The following is a 21,852-nucleotide window of genomic DNA, read 5'->3' on the forward strand; positions in this document are numbered from 1 at the left end:
CCGACCTCAAAGATGTCACGCATTCAGTTATGTAAAAAGAGGACAATACAACCTCAGTAGTTACGTAAGTAACGAATATCTTAACATAACATACAATTGGTAATGTGGCTTATACATGCATTGTGTCGGAATATGTCGGAAATTACACAGGAAGCGAGTACCACCGGCAATTTCCATGACGCTTCAGGAGGAAAATGACAAACAAAAGCAAAAGCCACACCGGCGGCTGTCGGGTTCAGTCTTACGCTGAACTACCGTGGCCTTCACAGTCGCAGGGCAGTTATAGCTAGCCAGGTAAGTGTTATCACAGAAGACTACTTGCATGTGGCAGGTGATTGTAATTAAAGTGCAGCTATTGCGGTTAAACTTGGAAGATATTCTAATGTGCCATTACGGAACCTATTTACGCTGAAAAAAAAATTAGTCTCAATTTCGGCAACCAGGTGCAAATCTGGCGCTGTCTATGCAAGGAAGACGTATAGAAATGTGGTGTATCTAATGGATTAAGAACGGGACGTGGACAGAAAAGCCGGCCGGAGTGGCCCAGCGGTTCTAGGCGCTTCAGACCGCTACGGTCGCAGGTTCGAATCCTGCCTCGGACATGGATGTGTGTGATGTACTTAGGTTAGTTAGGTTTAAGTAGTCTGTTCTACGGGACTGATGACCTCAGATGTTAAGTCCCATAGTGCTCAGTGCCATTTGACCCATTGGACAGAAAACGTCAAACAAGTGAAAGGCGTAATTTTGATATTATTAACCGTCGCTTACACAATTTGTTCAGTATAAGCACTGGATCCGTCGACGAGATGCTGTACAGCGCCAGTTTTACACCTGGTGGCCAAAATTGGACTAATTTTTTATCCGGAATAAATCGGTTCCGTGTTAACGCAGTTGAATATCTACCAAGTTTCGCAGCCATGCGATAATTACACTTCACACTCTGTGAGTAGCTGCACTTTAATTATAACCACTTGGTATATACTAGGGAACTGTGTTCTGTAAGACAGGTTTAATCTGACAGGGAGTTCAAAACACCGCACTTTCCGCCATTGAAGGAAAGATTATTCTTACAAAAATGCATAGTGGTTTTCATCATTACTTTCGTGACTCTTCAACAAAGCTTTATTGTTATTCAATCAGCGATGTGATTGTAACATCACAGTTTAGCGTGAATTTAAATGTGTATAGTTTTAATTGTTTTATACACAGTGAGACTGGAGCTCACTTTGGGGGACTGTTTAGCTCACAGACAGTCAAAGGGAAAAGAATGGTAGTTAGAGCACAATATTACTTCCGTATCAAGAACGTCGGACAGAGCAGCAGTCCTGTTTGTATCAGGACACAGAAATTGGGCGTTGCCTCTTGAAGGTATCTTTCGAGCTTTGATTTGCACAAATTTACGGGAAGTGTGACGATCCAAGAGTCAGGATATTTATAACGCCGCATATGTTTTTCTCTCAGCTCTCTTGTTCATTGCAATGGCGTAATTAAGGGCACCATGTAATCCGAAAACATTCATCATGTGAAAGTCAACAATTTAATTTCTCAAATGACGTTCTTAGACCCATTAATTAAGGCAATCATGAAGATGCAATATCTCTTGACTTCCGAAAAGCATTTGACTCTTTACCTTGTTAAAGGAAGTGGTTGCACGTCAGTGCCCGGCGAGGAACTATCTGAGAGTTGTCTTTGATCAGTGCTACAGCCCATAGGAGGGTGGTGGGCCTCGGCAATCCAGTGTGGCTCTGGACTTTTTGGAGCCTCAGTGCTCTCGATGGGTCAAGCTGGACTTAGGCTCGTTCCCAGAGTACTGCATACGCCTGTAATTTGTTGTCGAGATCGTGTGAAGGCCGAAGATCCGACAGTAGCACAAAGGACAGTCCGAAATGCCCTCCACTGCCAAACTTGCATTCACAATAGTTGGCGGCAGTTTGTAGACACCTGTTAAAGTCACCATAGCATCCCGCATCTTAATAGGTTTCCCATCGGTATCCTTGATGGAAATGGAATGGCCCTACTCTGAGAACGAGCTCGTGGAGGGTGGAGGTTTTATGGCAGACTATGATGTGATCTGCCCTTACACTGCTGACCGAATGTGCTCTCCTTTTCTGAGCCTGCCAGCGCCCTCGGCTCCTCTACTGTTTAACTACAGGGTTTCAGAACATTCCTTTATGCTAAGTTTGCATCCTGAAACGCGTTCTTGCGACATCTCTAGGTAAAGTTACTATATTTATCCTCGTTACAGTAGAGTGTTCTGCTCCCGCATAGTCTGATGAAATGAGTTCCCAGATTGTTTGCACTTGAGGGCACTTCAGGCATTTGGTTACGACACCGCTACGTAGCCGGAAGACGCGCCCCACTCGACACCTCAGTCGGTTTCTAACATAATTTTATTCCTGCAGTTACTTGCTATTAGGCCGGCCGCGGTGGCCGAGCTGTTCTAGGCGCTTCAGTCCGGAACTGCGCGACTGCCACGGTCGCAGGTTCGAATCCTGCCTAGGGCATGAATGTGTGTGATGTCCTTAGGTTAGTTAGGTTTAAGTAGTTCTAAGTTCTAGGGGACTGATGACCTCAGATGTTAAGTCCCATAGTGCTGAGAGCCATTTGAACCATTTGAACTTCCTCTTCCACACTGCAAAAGTGAAAAGTGTCTAGAACCAGTTTAAAACGAATAATCAGGGGATGTGCTACATTCCCTACGCATCGCATCTGTAGCGACAGCAATGTGTGTTGTAGAGTCGCACCGAGGCATTTAGCACCTATTCGTCCTGAACTCCATACACGAATGGAATAGGATGAATCTGCAGTTCTGGTATAACTGGAAATGGATACAAAAGTTGGTGCAGATTACCACTTCACGTTTAATGTGAGCATACATTCATGTTACAGGGCACTTGCCTCCCGATAATGCGCCGACGTAGCTACAAAATCGGTGGTCTATAACGTACCTGCCTCTGTGAATTTCTTACCCACGAATTTCAGTTTACAACAGTGGTATCTACTTTCCTATAGCGAAATGTTCCGTAATAAAGGCACAAAAAATGAAGTTAATGACAGCTTCATGTCTGGTTACATTACATTTTAATCTGTATAAACAGAGGTAAGTTAGATGACAAACTGACGGATACCGATGCTGGTTCAAATGGTTCAAAGGGCTCTAAGCACTGTGAGACTTAGCATCTGAGGTCATCAGTCCCCTAGACTTAGAACTACTTAAACCTAACTAAGGTCATCACACACACCCATGCCTGAGGCAGGATTCGAACCTGCGACTGTAGCTGCTGGAAGAAATTTGGGATGTATATAATGTAAATAGTGAGTCTGCGATTCCACTGAATGTTCTCGTTCCACTGTAAAAGCTACGCTCTATGATTACAACTCATGAATATTCTACATTTGTCGCAGCAGTGGACCTAGCAGTGCCTAGGCACATTCATTTTACTCTCTTTTGTAGTATATTATTAAAGAGATGACAGTGTATTGTGTAATTGTGTACAACGTAAACGTATTATAGCAGGTGAGGAACACAGACCTTTTAATTATGTTTCCAGAGTGTCTGTGTTTTATTATAACGGTGCTCCTTTCAGAAAGTCATAGTTTGACAAATCTTTTAGAGAGCCTGCTTACACTACGATTCTCCGTCCTCTTCTAGAGTTTTCTGCCCAGTATTAGATCCCTAACAGATAAGATTGATGGACGACACCGAAAAAGTTCTTGTAAGGGTAGGTCGTTTCGTATTATCGCGAAATAATGGCGAGAGTAACAGGGAAATGATACGCTTGTTGGATTGTCAATTAGTGAAACAGACGTTTTTCGTTCCGGTGTGACCGTTTCACGAAATGTCAATCACAAAATTTTTCCTCCGAATGCGGAAGTACTTAGTTGGGGCAGCGCGGCATTGGCCGAGCGGTCTTAGACGCTGCACTCATGGACTGTGCGGCTGGTCCCGGCGGAGGTTCGAGTCCTCCCCTCGGGCATGGGTGTGTGTGTTTGTCCTTAGGATAATTTAGGTTAAGTAGTGTGTAAGCTTAGGGACTGATGACCTTAGCAGTTAAGTCCCATAAGATTTCACACACATTTTTGAACTTAGTTGGGTCCACACACAGAGGGAAAAATGACCGCCGGCCGGAGTGGCCGAGTGGTTCTAGGTGCTACAGTCTGGAGCCGCGCGACCGCTACGGCCGCAGGTTCGAATCCTGCCTCGGGCATGGATGTGTGTGATGTCCTTAGGTTAGTTAGGTTTAAGTAGTTCTAAGTTCTAGGGGACTGATGACCTGAGCAGTTAAGTCCCATAGTGCTCAGAGCCATTTGAACCATTTGAATTGAAAAATGACCATCGTAATAGAATAAGAGAACTCAGGCGTCGCAAGTGAGCTGTTTTTTCTACCAAGTGAGAGTGAAACAGTTGAAAAAAGTCTGGAAGTGGTTCAGTGAATCATCTCCCAAACACTTGACTGTGAATCGCAGAGTAGTCATGTAGCAGTACATGTCGGTGTCAGATATGGACTGTGGGAAAACTGTATGAGACATGTTGGAAGCATTTGGATTACAGCAGTATGTCGAAGCTGATGTGCATATCGATGGGTAGGAATAAAGGTTGGTGGAATTATTAGAAATGTGGCACCAGCTCAGTTAGAGAACTAATGGAGTGATACTTGCCATGGTAGAACCATATCGGGTTCACCAAACGTCATTTTGGAAAACCACTGGGAAACCTTAAATAGAATGGCCAGATAATGAATTGCACCTCGTTGCTCCCGAAAACAAGTCCTGTTTATGAAGCGAAACGCTAAAACAGGTGCTCGATGTAGTAGACACGTAGGACGTCTGAGAAAAAGTCTCAGATAAAAGAGACTGGTTTAGAGCATCGATTCTGGGGTGTAGTGCTCGTTATCATAACACTGCAGCCAGTACATGAGAATCAAAAACTAACTGATGCTGGTAGAAACTGGAGAGATAAAGGATGGTAATGGTGTAATAATTCGCGAGGGAGACGAGCTCTGTAAAACATCGATAACTTGCTATGTGGGGAAGTAATAAAGCAGTCTCGGCACGTATGTGGAGACTCGTAATTGTTAGAAATGTGCTAGGCATGTCCTATGAATAGTGAATGTGGAAAAGAATGTGCTACTTTTTTGCTGTGAAATACGGAATGAGAAGTGGACAATAGTGTGTTTATGTTTTGTCATAAGCAAAACTTTCTTGAATTGTTGTTGTTGTCTTCAGTTCTGAGACTGGTTTGATGCAGCTCTCCATGCTACTCTATCCTGTGCAAACTTCTTCATCTCCCAGTACCTACTGCACCCTACATCCTTCTGAATCTGTTTAGTGTATTCATCTCTTGGTCTCCCTCTACGATTTTTACCCTCCACGCTTCCCTTCAATACTAAATTGGTGATCCCTTGATGCCTCAGAACATGTCCTACCAACCGATCCCTTCTTCTAGTCAAGTAGTGCCACAAACTTCTCTTCTCCCTATTCCTATTCAATACCTCCTCATTAGTTATATGATCTACCCATCTAATCTTCAGCATTCTTCTGTAGCACTACATTTCGAAAGCTTCCATTCTCTTCTTGTCCAAACTAGTTATCGTCCATGTTTCACTTCCATACATGGCTACGCTCCATACAAATACTTTCAGAAACGACTTCCTGGCACTTAAATCTATACTCGATGTTGACAAATTTCTCTTCTTCAGAAATGCTTTCCTTGCCATTGCCAGTCTACATTTTATATCCTCTCTACTTCGACCATCATCAGTTATTTTGCTCCCCAAATAGCAAAACTCCTTTACTACTTTAAGTGTCTCATTTCCTAATCTAATTCCCTCAGCATCACCCGACTGAATTCGACTACATTCCATTATCCTCGTTTTGCTTTTGTTGATGTTCATATTATATCCTCCTTTCAAGACACTATCAATTCCGTTCAACTGCTCTTCCAAGTCCTTTGCTGTCTCTGACAGAATTACAATGTCATCGGTGAACCTCAAAGTTTTTATTTCTTCTCCATGGATTTTAATACCTACTCCGAATTTCTCTTTTGTTTCCTTCACTGCTTGCTCAATATACAGATTGAATAACATCGGGGAGAGGCTACAACCCTGTCTCACTCCCTTCTCAACCACTGCTTCCCTTTCATGCCCCTCTACTCTTATAACTGCCATCTGGTTTCTGTACAAATTGTAAATAGCCTTTCGCTCCCTGTATTTTATCCCTGCCACCTTCAGAATTTGAAAGAGAGTATTCCAGGCAACATTGTCAAAAGCTTTCTCTAAGTCTACAAATGCTAGAAACGTAGGTTTGCCTTTCCTTAATCTAGCTTCTAAGATAAGTCGTAGGGTCAGTATTGCCTCACGTGTTCCAACATTCCTACGAAATCCAAACTGATCTTCCCCGAGGTCGGCTTCTATCAGTTTTTCCATTCGTCTGTAAAGAATTTGCGTTATTATTTTGCACCCGTGACTTATTGAACTGATAGTTCGGTAATTTTCATATATGTCATCCCCTGCTTTCTTTGGGATTGGAATTATTATATTCTTCTTGAAGTCTGAGGGTATTTCGCCTGTCTCATACATCTTTCTCACCAGATGGTAGAGTTTCGTCAGGACTGGCTCTCCCAAGGCCGTCAGTAGTTATAATGGAATGTTGTCTACTCCCGGGGCCTTGTTTCGGCTGAGGTCTTTCAGCGCTCTGCCGAACTCTTCACGCAGTATATTATCTCCCATTTCATCTTCATCTACATCCTCTTCCATTTCCATAAATTGTCCTCAAGTACGTCGCCCTTGTATAGACCCTCTATATACTCCTTCCACCTTTCTGCTTTCCCTTCTTTGCTTAGAACTGGGTTTCCATCTGAGCTCTTGATATGTATACAAGTGGTTCTCTTATCTCCAAAGGTCTCTTTAATTTTCCTGTAGGAAGTATCTATCTTTCCCCTAGTGAGATAAGGCTCTACATTTTTACATTTGTCCTCTAGTCATCCCTGCTTAGCCATTTTGCACTTCCTGTCGATCTCATTTTTGAGACGTTTGTACTCCTCTTTGCCTGCTTCATTTACTGCATTTTTATATTTTCTCCATTCATAAATTAAATTCAATATTTCTTCTGTTACCCATGGATTTCTACTCGCCCTAGACTTTTTACCTACTTGATCCTCTACTGCCTTCATCTCTCAAAGTTACCCATTCTTCTTCTATATTTCTTTCCCCCATTCCTGTCAATTGTTCCCTTATGCTCTCTCTGAAACTCTGTACAACCTCTAGTTTAGTCAGTTTATCCAGGTCCCATCTCCTTAAATTCCCTCCAATTTGCAGTTTCTTCATTTTTAATCTACATTTCATAACCAATAGATTGTGGTCAGAGTCCACATATGCCCCTGGAAATGTCTTACAATTTAAAACCTGGTTCCTAAATCTCTGTCTTACCATTATATAATCTATCTGAAACCTGTCAGTATCTCCAGGCTTCTCCCATGTATACAACCTTCTTTTATGATTCTTGAACCAAGTGTTAGCTATGATTAAAATGTTCTCTGCGCAAAATTCTACTAGGCGGCTTCCTCTTTCATTTCTTAGCCGCAATCCATATTCGCCTACTACGTTTCTTTCTCTCCCTTTTCCTACTACCGAATTCCAGTCATCCATGACCATTAAAGTTTTGTCTCCCTTCACTATCTGAATAATTTCTTTTATTTCATCATACATTTCTTCAATTTCTTCTTCATCTGCAGAGCTAGTTGGCATATGAACTTGTACTACTGTAGTAGGCGTGGGCTTCATGTCTATCTTGGCCACAATAAGGCGTTCACTATACTGTTTGTAGTAGTTTACCCTCCCTCCTATTTTTTTATTCATTACTAAACCGACTCCTGCATTACCCCTATTTTATTTTGTATTTATAACCCTGTATTCGCCTGACCAAAAGTCTTGTTCCTCCTGCCACCGAACTTCACTAATTCCCACTATATCTAACCTTAACCTATCCATTTCCCTTTTTAAATTTTCTAACCTACCTGCTCGATTGAGGGATCTGACATTCCACGCTCCGATCCGTAGAACGCCAGTTTTAATTTCTCCTGATAATGACGTCCTCCTGAGTAGTCCCCGCCCGGAGATCCGAATGGGGGACTATGTTACCTCCGGAATATGTTATCCAAGAGGACGCCATCATCATTTAACCATACAGTAAAGCTGCATGCCCTCGGGAAAATTATTGTGTGAAATCTTATGAACAGACCTGGAGAGCAAAGAAAACTGGACTGTTTTCGGCGATGCACGTCATTTATCTGGCAAACTGTGACATCTAGTTGGTAAAACAAATACTTTTATAAAAGATTCGAAACATTTATTAGAAATTATACGCACACTGAGGATATCTGCAGGTGACATTCTTGTTAGCTTTGATGAGACATCGTTATTTACTAACGTCCCAGTACTAGATACAATGGGGATCATAAGAGACAATGTTGCTCCAGATGTTTGTAACTTAATTGAACTATGTCTTCGTTCGAGCTATTTCAAATACAAATGGTGAATTCTATGAACAGGCTGACGGCCTTGCTATGGGTTCACCCATTTCTCCAATTGCAGCTGACGTTTTTATGGAACATTTTGAGCAACACGCATTAAGTAGTGCTCCTTTGAAGCCTTCTTGCTAGCTCCGCTACGTGGACGATACATTTGTTATATGGCCACACGGCGAAGAAGAACTTCATGCGTTCCACAATTTCTTAAATGGAATTCACCCCAAAATAAAATTCACCTTGGAGGTTGAGAGTGAGGTCGGTTTCCCGTTCCTAGATGTGCTGGTATACAGAAGATCTGATAACACTCTAGGTCACAGAGTGTACAGAAAGCCGACCAACACAAACAGGTATTTAGATGCCACTTCGCACCACCACCCAACCCAGAAGCAAGCATTACTCAACACTCTGTCTTCACGTGCCTTCCGTATCAGCGATGACGACAATTTAGAATCGGAGTTGAATTTTTTAAAGAGGACAATGAAAGCAAATGGGTATGATAGTTATTCAATCGACAGGGCTTTTAGGCGGAATATTTATACCGCTAATATAAATGACGAGGAACCGCCTTCTCACTCCGTCAGGTTACCGTCCGTTTCTGGGGTCACTGAGCGCATAAGCAGAATTTTAAAGAAAAATGGTATTCAGACATCTTTCTTTAGTCAAAACAAAATAAAAGACTTTTTCTGACGGAAAACGGATGCACCTGATTACCTACACAATGCAGACGTCTATCAAGTGTCATATGGCTGCGGCAAAGTGTATATAGGCGAAACGGGAAGAACTGTTAAAGAAGGAATTGAGGAACACGAACGGCAGATGCGGCTAAAACAAAGTTTAAAATCGGCAGTAGCGGAACATCGCGAGAACTGTGGCTCTGACATCGATTTTAATAACGCACGTGTACTGGCTAAAGAAACAAACATTTATAGAAGAGAGGTCTGAGAAGCGGTTGAAATTTCTAAGAATGCAATAGATTCCTCAATAGAGAGGACGGCTATAGGCTTCCGGCATCGTGGCTCCGCGCCATCAAGGAAGTAAATACGCGGCCGCGGTGTAAACAACGCGCTGCAAGTCACCTCGGCGGACAATAATATTTTGGGTAAGCATTCCCTCTCTCTTGATCTGTCCGTTCGAATCTAGCCACTCATGACGACCAACCAATGGCGGTACCAGGCATTCCAGCCAATACCCCTTCTCCAGCATGTGTGGAATAGAGCCTTTCTGTCCAATGACGATGACAGCCAATGGTATCCACAGGAGATGAGCTACCAACGCCCATTCTTCTGCATTAGCTTATGACTATGGCCCGCCAATGGTAGCCATATGAATTTTAACCAATACAGTCTCTACGCCAGCACGAACGCCAGAAAACTCGTCCTTTATAAGTGGACGCGACACTCGTCTTTGACAGTGTTTTAGCAGTAGTGGACACCAAAAGATCCTGAGAAAGATCCTGGCAGAGGGGTCGAAACGTTGAACATTTTAGAAGAAACATGACGCGGCCTAATAACCCAGAAGATTTTAACTTGAGTGACAACGGCCACGAAAGTCTGCAGACTTACATAAAACAAAATGTGGTTTGGAAGGCTACACGGGACTTGTGCTTTGGTTATTATTTTACAAGTTCCTGATGAACTGATAATTCGGAGTGCCACGTACAGTATAAAGGACGTTTAAGGAATCTGTTATCTGTGTTGCTGTGAACAACGACTTATGCTTTAGCATGTGTTTCATGCACAGGTTTCATTACTTGTACTTGGTACACTGGTTGATATTACTTCAGCGTTTGAATGTTATGTAGAATTCCACGTATTGTGAATTAAAGGACGTTCTTCAAACGAATTGTTTCCTGCAATGAAAGTCAACTGTGAATTGGACGCTGACAAATGTTTTATATTTTGGTATTTTGGTTACTTTCAGAATTCGCAATTGAATTGATGTATACAACTTCATACATAGCACGTAAACTAAAAGTAACATTCAAGTGAACTGCTTTTTCGTGGTGTAACGAACTGTAGTTCAAACACTTGTATGTATTTTGCGCTCTGTTTACTATTTGCAAGTCGCAGCTTGGTTTGTGGTATACCTCATGCAGACTGCGAAATAAGACGACGTATTAAGCAAACTGTTTTCCTATTTGATATGATACACAGAGTACCAAGAGAAAATGTAATGTAAAAGTGTTTAAACGTGGAATTTAATGTTTGATGACTTTGGCACACAATTTTGTTACTCGTGCTAAGCACATTAGTTGGCCGCCATAAGAGAATTGCGAGAACTTTTGCGTTTCTTGATCTGTTAACTGCCAAAAGTGTACCTAAGTTTACAGTACGGATTATGGATGCCCCACCACATTGCGATATGCAGTTCGCAGACATGGAACCACGCCAGGCTACGACAGTTAAGTAATTTGTATTAAATAGTCAGGCTGCTAAAAGACATTTTCGCCACAAACACTGATAGCTTTTATAAACGTTCTCTCTCTCTCTGTTTATGTAATTCGTTTGAACGAAATTTTAATTAATAAATGTATAACTCTTTGGCAGTAATTTTGTGACTTTTCATTGTAGTATCGCACTTAACTGGTTGTTCCATTATCTTTTAAACCACTTATACTACCTTGAAGCAACTTTTCAGTCGAGGAAACTAGTTCTGTTGCTAAATTATTTTAAATATGAAAACTGATTCGATTTGGCGACATGCTTCCTTGCTGTATCCGCGTATATTCAGCTTCTTTCAATCTTTGTCTCTCACAATGTTTAAGTTTACATTCCCCAGTACTTCCATATTCTACTCTTACACATCTTCATCTACATAAACACTTCGCAAGCCCCCGTGTGGTTCAGCGTAAAATGAGTACGTTTCACAGCAATAAGAATTTTAAGACCTAAAGAGGACAGCTAACTCTGTCGAAACCGGTTGTCTTCAATAAAGAAATATTTTATATGCTCTAGGCTGTTGAATGATTTTTAGTATGTGTATTAGGTGGTCTGAAGGTGTCTTGAAAAGCGAAAGCTGACTCACAGTGAACAATGTACGAGGGCAGTTCAATAAGTAATGCAACACATTTTTTTTCTGAAACAGGGGTTGTTTTATTCAGCATTGAAATATACCAGGTTATTCCCCAATCTTTTAGCTACACAACACTATTTTTCAACGTAATCTCCATTCAATGCTACGGCCTTACGCCACCCTGAAATGAGGGCCTGTATGCCTGCACGGTACCATTCCACTGGTCGATGTCGGAGCCAACGTCGTACTGCATCAATAACGTCTTCATCATCCGCGTAGTGCCTCCCACGGATTGCGTCCTTCATTGGGCCAACATATGGAAATCCGACGGTGCGAGATCGGGGCTGTAGGGTGTATGAGGAAGAACAGTCCACTGAAGTTTTGTGAGCACCTCTCGGGTGCGAAGACTTGTGTGAGGTCTTGCGTTGTCATGAAGAAGGAGAAGTTCGTTCAGATTTTTGTGCCTACGAACACGCTGAAGTCGTTTCTTCAATTTCTGAAGAGTAGCACAATACACTTCAGAGTTGATCGTTTGACCGTGGGGAAGGACATCGAACAGAATAACCCCTTCACCGTCCCAGAAGACTGTAACCATGACTTTACCGGCTGAGGGTATGGCTTTAAATTTTTCTTGGTAGGGGAGTGGGTGTGGCGCCACTCCATTGATTGCCGTTTTGTTTCAGGTTCTAAGTGATGAACCCATGTTTCATCGCCTGTAACAATCTTTGACAAGAAATTGTCACCCTCAGCCACATGACGAGCAAGCAATTCCGCACAGATGGTTCTCCTTTGCTCTTTATGGTGTTCGGCTAGACAACGAGGGACCCAGCGGGAACAAACCTTTGAATATCCCAACTGGTGAACAATTGTGACAGCACTACCAACAGAGATGTCAAGTTGACCACTGAGTTGTTTGATGGTAATCCGTCGATCATCTCAAACAAGTGTGTTCGCACGCTCCGCCATTGCAGGAGTCACAGCTGTGCACGGCCGGCCCGCACGCGGGAGATCAGACGGTCTTGCTTGACCTTGTGGCGATGATGACACACGGTTTGCCCAACAACTCACCGTGCTTTTGTCCACTGCCAGATCACCGTAGACATTCTGCAAGCGCCTATGAATATCTGAGATGCCCTGGTTTTCTGCCAAAAGAAACTCGATCTCTGCCCGTTGTTTGCAACGCACATCCGTTACAGACGCCATTTTAACAGCTCCGTACAGCGATGCCACCTGTCGGAAGTCAATGAAACTATACGAGACGAAGCGGGAATGTTTGAAAATATTCCACAAGAAATTTCCGGTTTTTTCAACCAAAATTGGCCGAGAAAAAAAATGTGTTGCATTACTTATTGAACTGCCCTCGTAATAAATATTATTGTGACTCAACCCTAGGCTTACTGCGTACTCCACTTTTTAGCACGTCTACGTTCCTCCCAGTACCGTCGGGACATTGTATTAATGTCGATTATGAATACGTCACCAGCCTGCAAAAACGAAATGATCGTGTGGCTACGTTGGCTGGGAAGTTCGGCCGCCGAGTGCAAGTCTTATTTCAGTCGACAACAGGACAACACAACACCGCGTCCACGAGCGGAGAAAATTCCCAAACTAACCGGGAATCGAACCCGGGCCAGTTGCATGGTACGCAAACACGTTAACCCTGAGCTAAGTAGGCATCGCGTCCTTAAGAAAGAACGGGAGCTGTTACAAATTTCGTAGCATACAAGATGTAGCCTGACGAAAAATTAACGACAGTCGTCCCACTTTCAAAAAGTTATTCGCCATGGTATATTAGTGCAAGACTAGTTTTCGTCCTTCACAAGAGCTCTCCTCACTGCGACAAAGTCAAGTCAAATACCACTGGACGAATCCTATAGTTTACAATGGAGGCTCCACTGAAGTGCGAAACAGTGGAGCTATTGCGCCGCTGTGGATATTGCCATTCGCTGATGATGTTTGGTTTGTGGGGCGCTCAACTGCGCGGTTATCAGCGCCCGTACAAATTCCCAACCTTCGCTCAGTCCAATCTCCCCAATTGCATGAATGATGATGAAATATTGAGGACAACACAAACACCCAGTCATCTCGAGCCAGGTGAAAATCCATGATCCCGCCGGGAATCGAACCCGGGACCCCATTCGAGTGGCAATAGCAGCACTTCGATATTTCCACTCAAGTGGTAATAGTGCCACACTGTTGTTTCCACTCAGCGGAAACAAAGCTGTATTGCTATTTCCACTCGATTGTTACTAACACTACATCATTATTTCTACTCAGTTGCACTTTCTGGGTGAAGAAAAGTCAACATTATTCCTCCGGACTTCATCAGGCGTTGGTGTTCACTGCCTTATGATTCTGCTTGCTTCGCTTGGCTAAGGTAGTGGTTTGTGTTCAGCTGTTTCTTTTCTTTGTTTCGATTTTGATTATTATGCTTTGCTTGACGGTACTCCCATTCATACAGCATTTAGAGTTTTTCAGCTTACTGTTGTAGGTAAACCCATAAAATCTTCATCTAGCTCTCTGCGCTGGAAACCGATGCAGACGAATCTGTCGAAAACCTCCTTTCCGTTTCCTGAAGTTGTACGTTCAACTCTAACTCTGATTTGCGTGATGAAGCATTAATTTAAAAAAAAAGAACTTTTCATCTTTTGTAGTTGAGTATTAAGTATGTGGAAACTAATGATCGTCTAGCGTATTCAAAAATTATTTTGAAGTATAAGCACGGTATAAGATCTCGACCGAGTGGCAAAAGCTTAAGAAGCATTCTTATTGACCCCACTGTGAAAGATGGATTGTGATTTCATACGACCAAGACATACACACACCAAACAAAGTCTGCATCACCTCGGTACCGAGAGTTCCATAACCCGTACAGAAAATTGGAATAATCAACATAAACATCATTTCCGCCCTTTTTATAGCTCGTGAAAACCCCTCATTGCATGTTGTACCACCATACAGAGGTGGTGGTCCAGACTACCGTATACACCAGTACCTCTAATGCCCAGTGGCACGACTTCTTGCATTGATGCATTCGTTGTGGCATACTAACCACAAGTTCATCAAGGCACTGTTGGTCGAGATTGTCCCACTCATCAAAGGCGATTCGGCGTAGATCCTCAGAGTGGTTGGTGGGTCATGTTGTCCATAAATAGCCCTTTTTAATCTAACGCAGGCATGTTCGATAGGGTTCATGTCTGGAGAACATGCTGGCGACTCTAGTCGAGCGATGTCGTTATCCTGGAGGAAGTCATTCACAAGCAGCTCACGATGGGGGAGCGAATTGTCATCCATGAAGACGAATGTCTCGCCAATATGCTGCCGACATGATTGCACTATCGATCGGAGGATGGTATTCACGAATCGTACAGCCGTTACGGCGCCTTCCATGACCAACAGCGACGTACGTCGGCCCCACGTAATGCCACCCCAAAACAGCAGGCAACCTCCACCCTGCTGCCCTCGCTGGACAGTGTGTTTAAGGCGTTCAGCCTAACCGGGTTGCCTCCAAACACGTCTCCGACGATTGTCTGCTTGAAGGCGTATGCGACACTCACCGGCGAAGAGAACGTGATGCCACTCCTGAGCGGTCCATTCGGAATGTTGTTCGGCAACACTCTGCCTATTGCACACAGTTTGAGTTGTAACAGGACGTCCTGTGGCTGCATGAAAAGCATTATTCAACATGGTAGCGTTGCTATCAGAGTTCCTCCGAGCTATAATCCTTAGGTAACGGTCATCCACTGCAGTAGTAAACCTTGGGCGGCATGAGTGAGGCATGTCATCGACAGTTCCTGTCTCTCTGTATCTCGTCCATGTCCGAACAACATCGTTTTGGTTCACTCCAATACGCCTGGACACTTCCCTTATTGTGAGCTCTTCCTGGCACAAAGTAACAATGCGGACGCGATCGAACCGTGGTACTGACGGTCTAGGCATGGTTGAACTACAGACAACACGAGCCGTGTTCCTCCTTCCTGGTGAAATTACTGGAAATGATCGGCTGTCGAACCCCCTCCGTCTAATGGGCGCTGCTCATGCATGGTTGTTTATACCTTCGGGCGGGTTTAGTGAGATCTCTGAACAGTCAAATTGACTGTGTCTCTGATACAATATCGACAGTCAGTCTTCATGGGTCCTGGGAACCGGGGTGATGGAAAAGTTTTTTTGATGTGTGCAGATAAGCTCTTGAGTACAAAATCGTGTTCTAAGCATAATCATGAAATTTCTAGTATTCTGCTTAAGCTTTATCCTGTAGAAATGAACAGAAGAAGCAGTCGAATTTGTGAACTGCGCGGCTGAACGGCAAGCTAATCGGGAACTTGGCACCGGTCATGTCAGGGCAGTATTTTTGCTGAGTGACTTCACACGATATTGCCAATTTCCTTCCTAAATAACGGGTAGTGTGTCCATTAAGCGATGTTGAGCAAGTTTTTGATTTTTTGGATTTCATTAAGAATCACGACCGTGATATTTGCATAACAGTTGTCTGTGATTTTGCAACAGGTTTCATTGAAATAATTTTCTGTAATACGGGTAAAATGCGGTAGCAGTACTGTCATTATTCTGAAGTTGTGGGTGTAAACGGAACGTATAGACTGAATGATTGTAATTAGGTGCTGAACGTGTTTACTATGCTTGTAGTATTTTCTCTCTAGAGTACATAAGCCAACGAAAATGTTGAACTGTGTTTCGTAAGATCAAGTTGAACAGAGAAAACCTTGTTTCCAACACTGTTGTTGGACAGGGATTTTCAGTCGATCCAGTCCACTAACGATATTGCCGTGTGAAGTGCACGTAGAGTGTGAGACGTGGGAATTCAGTTACCGCTGGTTGCACAGCAAACACATACACTTTATTTAAGGAAATAATTTTTTAAACCCAATAATTTTAAAAAAATGACTGCAACACAAGCTACACTGACGGCTGAAGGCCTTGTTAAGAGAGAATTGAAAATTATTTTTCGGCTGAAGGCCACAAGCAATACTTCAGAACAAGTAATGGCTGAAAGCCTGAATCACAAATGAGGAAGACAATTACACGTCAAAAATATCAAAATAATTTTTTAAACAATCTTTATATAAAAATTGACTGTAACACAAGCTACACTGCCAATTGAAGACCTTATTAAGAAGAATTCAAATTATTTGTTGGCTGAAAGCCACAAGAAATAGGAATAATTTAAACAAAATACTGTTTTTAAACAATTGACATAATCAGACCAAATAAAAAAAAGGAGTGATCCACAGACAGTGCTCCAAGGATCGATCTGAGAAAAGTTTCTACAGCTGCGTAAGCGGTGAGATAGACAGCCAAGAGTTATGCTCACTTAAGAGGATGTTAACTCAAACGAGGGACAGCTTGAACGCCGACCGGCACACTCGCAAAATCGACCTGAGATGCGATAACCAATACCACGATAGAATAAAATTTAACATCGACAAATGATAAGCATATATTACACAAGTTGGCTGCAGCAAATCCTAGTATGCAGATAGGATTAAGACCAAACTCCCCTTTCACAATCTGACTAGATGTACACGGAACCGCAAAAGACAGTTCCACAAACAAGTCAAACAGTTCTAAAACAGTCATTATACAGCAAAAAGTCGAATTGTGAGTAGACATGAACGCTAAGGACACAGAGACGGTGGAAAGACCAGATACACGTCGTCCACTGAGACGACCGACCGAACGACCAACCGTCGGTTGTTGAAAGAACTGTTCTGAAACTGGGTCGTTCGAAATCAAAAGGACTATGTCACGTAGCTTCGTAAATGCAGATTACTGTAAAAAAAAATTTTTTTTTGGCTGTTAAAATTGGTTCACCCTTTCACATATTTAGAAGAACTATTACACACCTTACGGTATGGAAACTGGAGGTGGTCTTCAGGCTGGAAATAAAGTTTTGATAGTCGTCAGTATCTCTCAGAACTCTGATGCTTCACACAGAGGCATTGCGTGTACGATCAGAAGACCCTTCGTAAAATTGCCCTTTAAATTACGAACGACTGTTTTTGTTTAAATGCGATGGCTACTGACACTGTCGTAAGGAAGCGTTAGATCAGCGGGTAGAGCGTTGTACGCCTTGTCCCCGGAACTCACTTATAGCAGCTTCTGTCTGCATCTTGTTGCCCGTATGACACAGGTAAACTTGAAAGTGAACATTCTTCTCGTGCTGAATGAAATATTTTGCTCAGTATTACTGTTCGAGTGATCAAGGGCAGATTTGCAGATGCAAGGGTGGCCTCTGTTTGGTCCTAAATAATGGGTGCTATTACGTTTCAAGACGTTTTTTAGCGATTTTTCGGTCAAATGATTAATCCTCGGTCCAATATAGGGTAGCATCCACCCCATCATCCGCAGAACCAACCGACATGCTGACTAAAACTGCCCTGTATCTGCTCAAGAGTGTTGACGTGTTCAGACCTAACACAGGGCGGGGCAAATAAAAGCGACTCGGAGAACAGAGTTCCACGGTACACAAAAACATAGCAGGGGAAGGGAAATGCAACACTAGCCTGAGTATAGCAGATGTCGAAAGTGACCACCATTCATCTCTTAGCACTTTTGGGCCGTGGCCAGCAAGCTACAGAAGGCGGATCGAAGCTAGATTGTTGGAGTTGATGGAGTCCCATCCGAAATATTCTGCGGCAGTCCTTGAAGACTATGAGGACTGCTGTGATACACAGACCTGAGGGCTCCCCACACAGGTGATCAGGGTGGCCAGCTAGGGCCGCGATCAGACTGACCTCTGCTAACATCTCTGTCAGACGTGAATACTGTGCAAATGTGCTGCAAGGCTGGCTGTAAGGGCAGTTGATCCCTATTGTTGGAACTACTGTAAGTCTTTTCCTTTTCCCTTAGTGCTACCACAAATAGTTTCAAAATGTTGGCAATGTGACAAACCGGAGTCAGCGTCTGATGAAAGAAAATGGGACCAATATCGCGGCGTGGATACACTGCACACCAAACCCCAACATTCAAACTATGCAATGGTGTCTCGTGGAAATTATGCGGATTCTGCGCTGCCAAGAAAGATTCTGTGATTCTGTGAGCTGGCATAACCAGTCAGGTGAAACCAGCCTTCATCAGACATAAAGACTAGATCCATGTCCAAGAAATTCATTGTTATCTCAGTGAATAGCCATTCATAAAACTGGAGGCGCTGAGGAGCATCTGCTGCTTTTCAGTGCACGAGCAACAGACATTCAGTAGGGACGCATTTGCAGGTCCAGGTGGAGTATTCGTTCGCATGGTCGACGTGATAAGCTGATCCCTTGCGACAGACGTCGGACTGATTTGATAGGACTACGAAGCATTTTCTGGTGAACTGCAGCCACATTTTCTGGTGTGCGGGCACATTTCGGAATGTTTTTTTGACTTTTTCAACACAGATCCTGTGACACCATTTTCGAACTTTGCGCTGCATGGAACTCTTTGCTGGGACTTTGATACCATTAAACGTCAGAGCAAACAACTGGCCACACGGTTACTACGAATTTTTTGTTACTTAATTTTCCACAACGAATACCTGCTGCTCCACTGAGTACCCTCGCCCCCTTTGCACTGCTTCACTCACACTGACACAGCCCGCACTATGGCATGAACCGTTGTGTGATGGTCACGTAGTGCGCTGGTCACTGGGTGTGATTATGTGTGTACATTCACCTCAAATCATATCCACTCGTCTGGGCCACTTTTATTTACCTCACCCTGTGTGTGCACGTGTATGGTAATACAGATAAAAGTGCATGCATAAGATAAGAGAGGCCAAATCGAAAATCATCATCAAAAGATGACAAAGTGCACTTTTTGAACAAAAGTAAACTTTCTTCCGATCTTCTTTGTTCATATAGTCTAGTATAAATAGCGCGATTTTAGCGTTACTCGACGTATCTATATCGTTTTTGTTGCAAGAACTCTGAAATTGTCCACACGCGTTAGACGAAAGGATGTGGGGAAGGAGGCAACGCCGAAACGTCCTATTAGGCGTTTGTATGCATGAGCTAGTACGTTTCTGCATGTTATACTTATTTTTAAGTATTTGATCTTCGGCTCCGGTAGCTTCTTTCTGTACGTGGTTAAATATGCGCCAGTCTGTGATACGTGTGCACGTCCACATGTGCTTATCGCTGAATGAGTGGCGTCTTACCATCATTCTCTTTGGAACAGTGGAGCCCAGAACAATTTTGGTGGAACATTTTGAACTTCCGACGCTTCATCAGTTTCGTATATTTTTGGCGCCATCGGCCTCTCTGTAGTCCCCAGATCGTGCTAGTGATTACATACTGCTTTTTCATTATGCGAGGTGGCAGTATATCCATAATCGTGTCTGAGGAATGCCTGAGCCGCATCCTACTGTGGTTCCGTGATCAGCAGTGCGTCCTATTTCTGTATATTATTTCCAGCATGCGTATCAATCGCAAATAATGAAATCAGAAGACATCTATTGAATATCACTAGACTCTTGCAGTACAGTAAATCTCTTGCCAGAGATAAGCGTCAGCAGACAAAGGAATCCGTAAGTTCATGATCAGTATAAGGAAACAGATTTTATAATGTTTTAAATGCCTTGCCATACGGGATCTGATCGATAAATGTCGGAGAAACTGTCTAAATTCGTACCGTTGCCATCTACAGGCTTTCTGTTAATACGGACTTCGAGAAACAAAGCAAAAATCACATTTTCATAATATTTATAATTATCGTTACTTTCAACGACTTGTTTTCAAAAAACATCATATCATATCGCATTCCAGCAAGAACAGTGACACAGTTTAAAAATGCAATATTTGAGAAAAATAGACTTAACGAATTGAATAAAACTTCGGGATTTAAATACTGTAAACGTCGAATAAATTTCAAGCAAGTAATTTTGCTGCTAAATTCCATTACAGTCTATATTCCATTATAGTCAATATATCTAGTTCAATGTGAAGTGTTCTTAGGTAATTATTAATTAATTCCTTGAGTTGTTTAACTTCTCTTCATTTTCTAAAATGTTTTTTTGTTGCGGCCGCTCATGTGATACTTTTATCACTTTTCCACCCCATATACACTACTGGCCATTAAAATTGCTGCACCACGATGATGACGTGCTACAGACGCGAAATTTAACCGACAGGAAGAAGATGCTGTGATATGCAAATGATTAGCTTTTCAGAGCATTCACACAAGGTTGGCGCCGGTGGCGACACCTACAACATGCTGACATGAGAAAAGTATCCCACCGATTTCTCGTACACAAACAGCAGTTGACCGGCGTTGCCTGGTGAAACGTTGTTGTGATGCCTCGTGTAAGGAGGGGAAATGCGTACCATCACGTTTCCGACTTTGATAAAGGTCGGGTTGTAGCCTATCGCGATTGCGATTTATCGTATCGCGACATTGCTGCTCTCGTTGGTCGAGATCCAATGACTGTTAACAGAATATGGAATCGGTGGGTTCAGGAGGGTAATACGGAACGCCATGCTGGCTCCCAACGGCCTCGTATCACTATCAGTCGAGATGACAGGCATCTTATCCGCATGGCTGTAACGGATCGTGCAACCACGTCTCGGTCCCTGAGTCAACAGATGGGGACGTTTGCAAGAAAACAACCATCTGCACGAATAGTTCGACGACGTTTGCAGCAGCATTGTCTATCAGCTCGGAGACCACGGCTGCCGTTACCCTTGCGCTGCATCACAGACAGGAGCGCCTGCGATGGAGTACTTAACGCTGAACCTGGGTGCACGAATGATGAATCCAGGTCCTGTACGGGCCTTTCTGGATACAGAAAATGTTCGACTGCTACCCTGGCCAGCACATTCTCCAGATCTCTCACCAATTGAAAACGTCTGGTGAATGGTGGCCGAGCAACTGGCTCGTCACAATAAGCCAGTCACTACTCTTGATGAACTGTGGTATCGTGTTGAAACTGTACACGCCATCCAAGTTCTGTTTGACTCAATGCCCAGGCGTATCAAGACCGTTATTACGGCCAGAGGTGGTTGTTCTGGGTACTGATTTCTCAGGATCTATGCACCCCAATTGCGTGAAAATGTAATCACATGTCAGTTCTAATATAATATATTTGTCGAATGAATACCCCTTTATCATCTGCATTTCTTCTTGGTGTAGCAATTGTAATGGCCAGTAGTATATATATATATATATATATCAAATACGACATTCGAGATTTCATCACTTAAAATTAACACTTAAGTTGAAATTTCAGTAGCTAAATACAAAACTCAGCATTATAATTTATTGAAATTAATACAATTTAACAAGGGACAACAATTAGGTACAATTTAAGGAACACAATT

The 21,852-nt window shown here is 43.0% G+C and overlaps 1 protein-coding gene across 2 annotated transcripts in view; it reads left to right on the forward strand.

The window, feature by feature from the left end:
* Positions 1-213: 213 nt before the first annotated feature.
* Positions 214-21,852, forward strand: part of LOC124545139 (fatty acyl-CoA reductase 1-like) — a 149,655-nt gene continuing 128,016 nt past the window's right edge. The window contains exon 1 of one of the 2 annotated variants that reach the window (XM_047123968.1): positions 214-294. The gene's annotated coding sequence lies outside the window, so the exon portion shown is untranslated. The remainder of the gene's footprint in view (positions 295-21,852) is intronic. The other variant, XM_047123969.1, reaches the window with a different exon arrangement.

Source organism: Schistocerca americana, chromosome 8, assembly GCF_021461395.2.
Source record: "Schistocerca americana isolate TAMUIC-IGC-003095 chromosome 8, iqSchAmer2.1, whole genome shotgun sequence".
In the NCBI taxonomy this organism is placed as follows: Eukaryota; Metazoa; Arthropoda; class Insecta; order Orthoptera; family Acrididae; genus Schistocerca; species Schistocerca americana.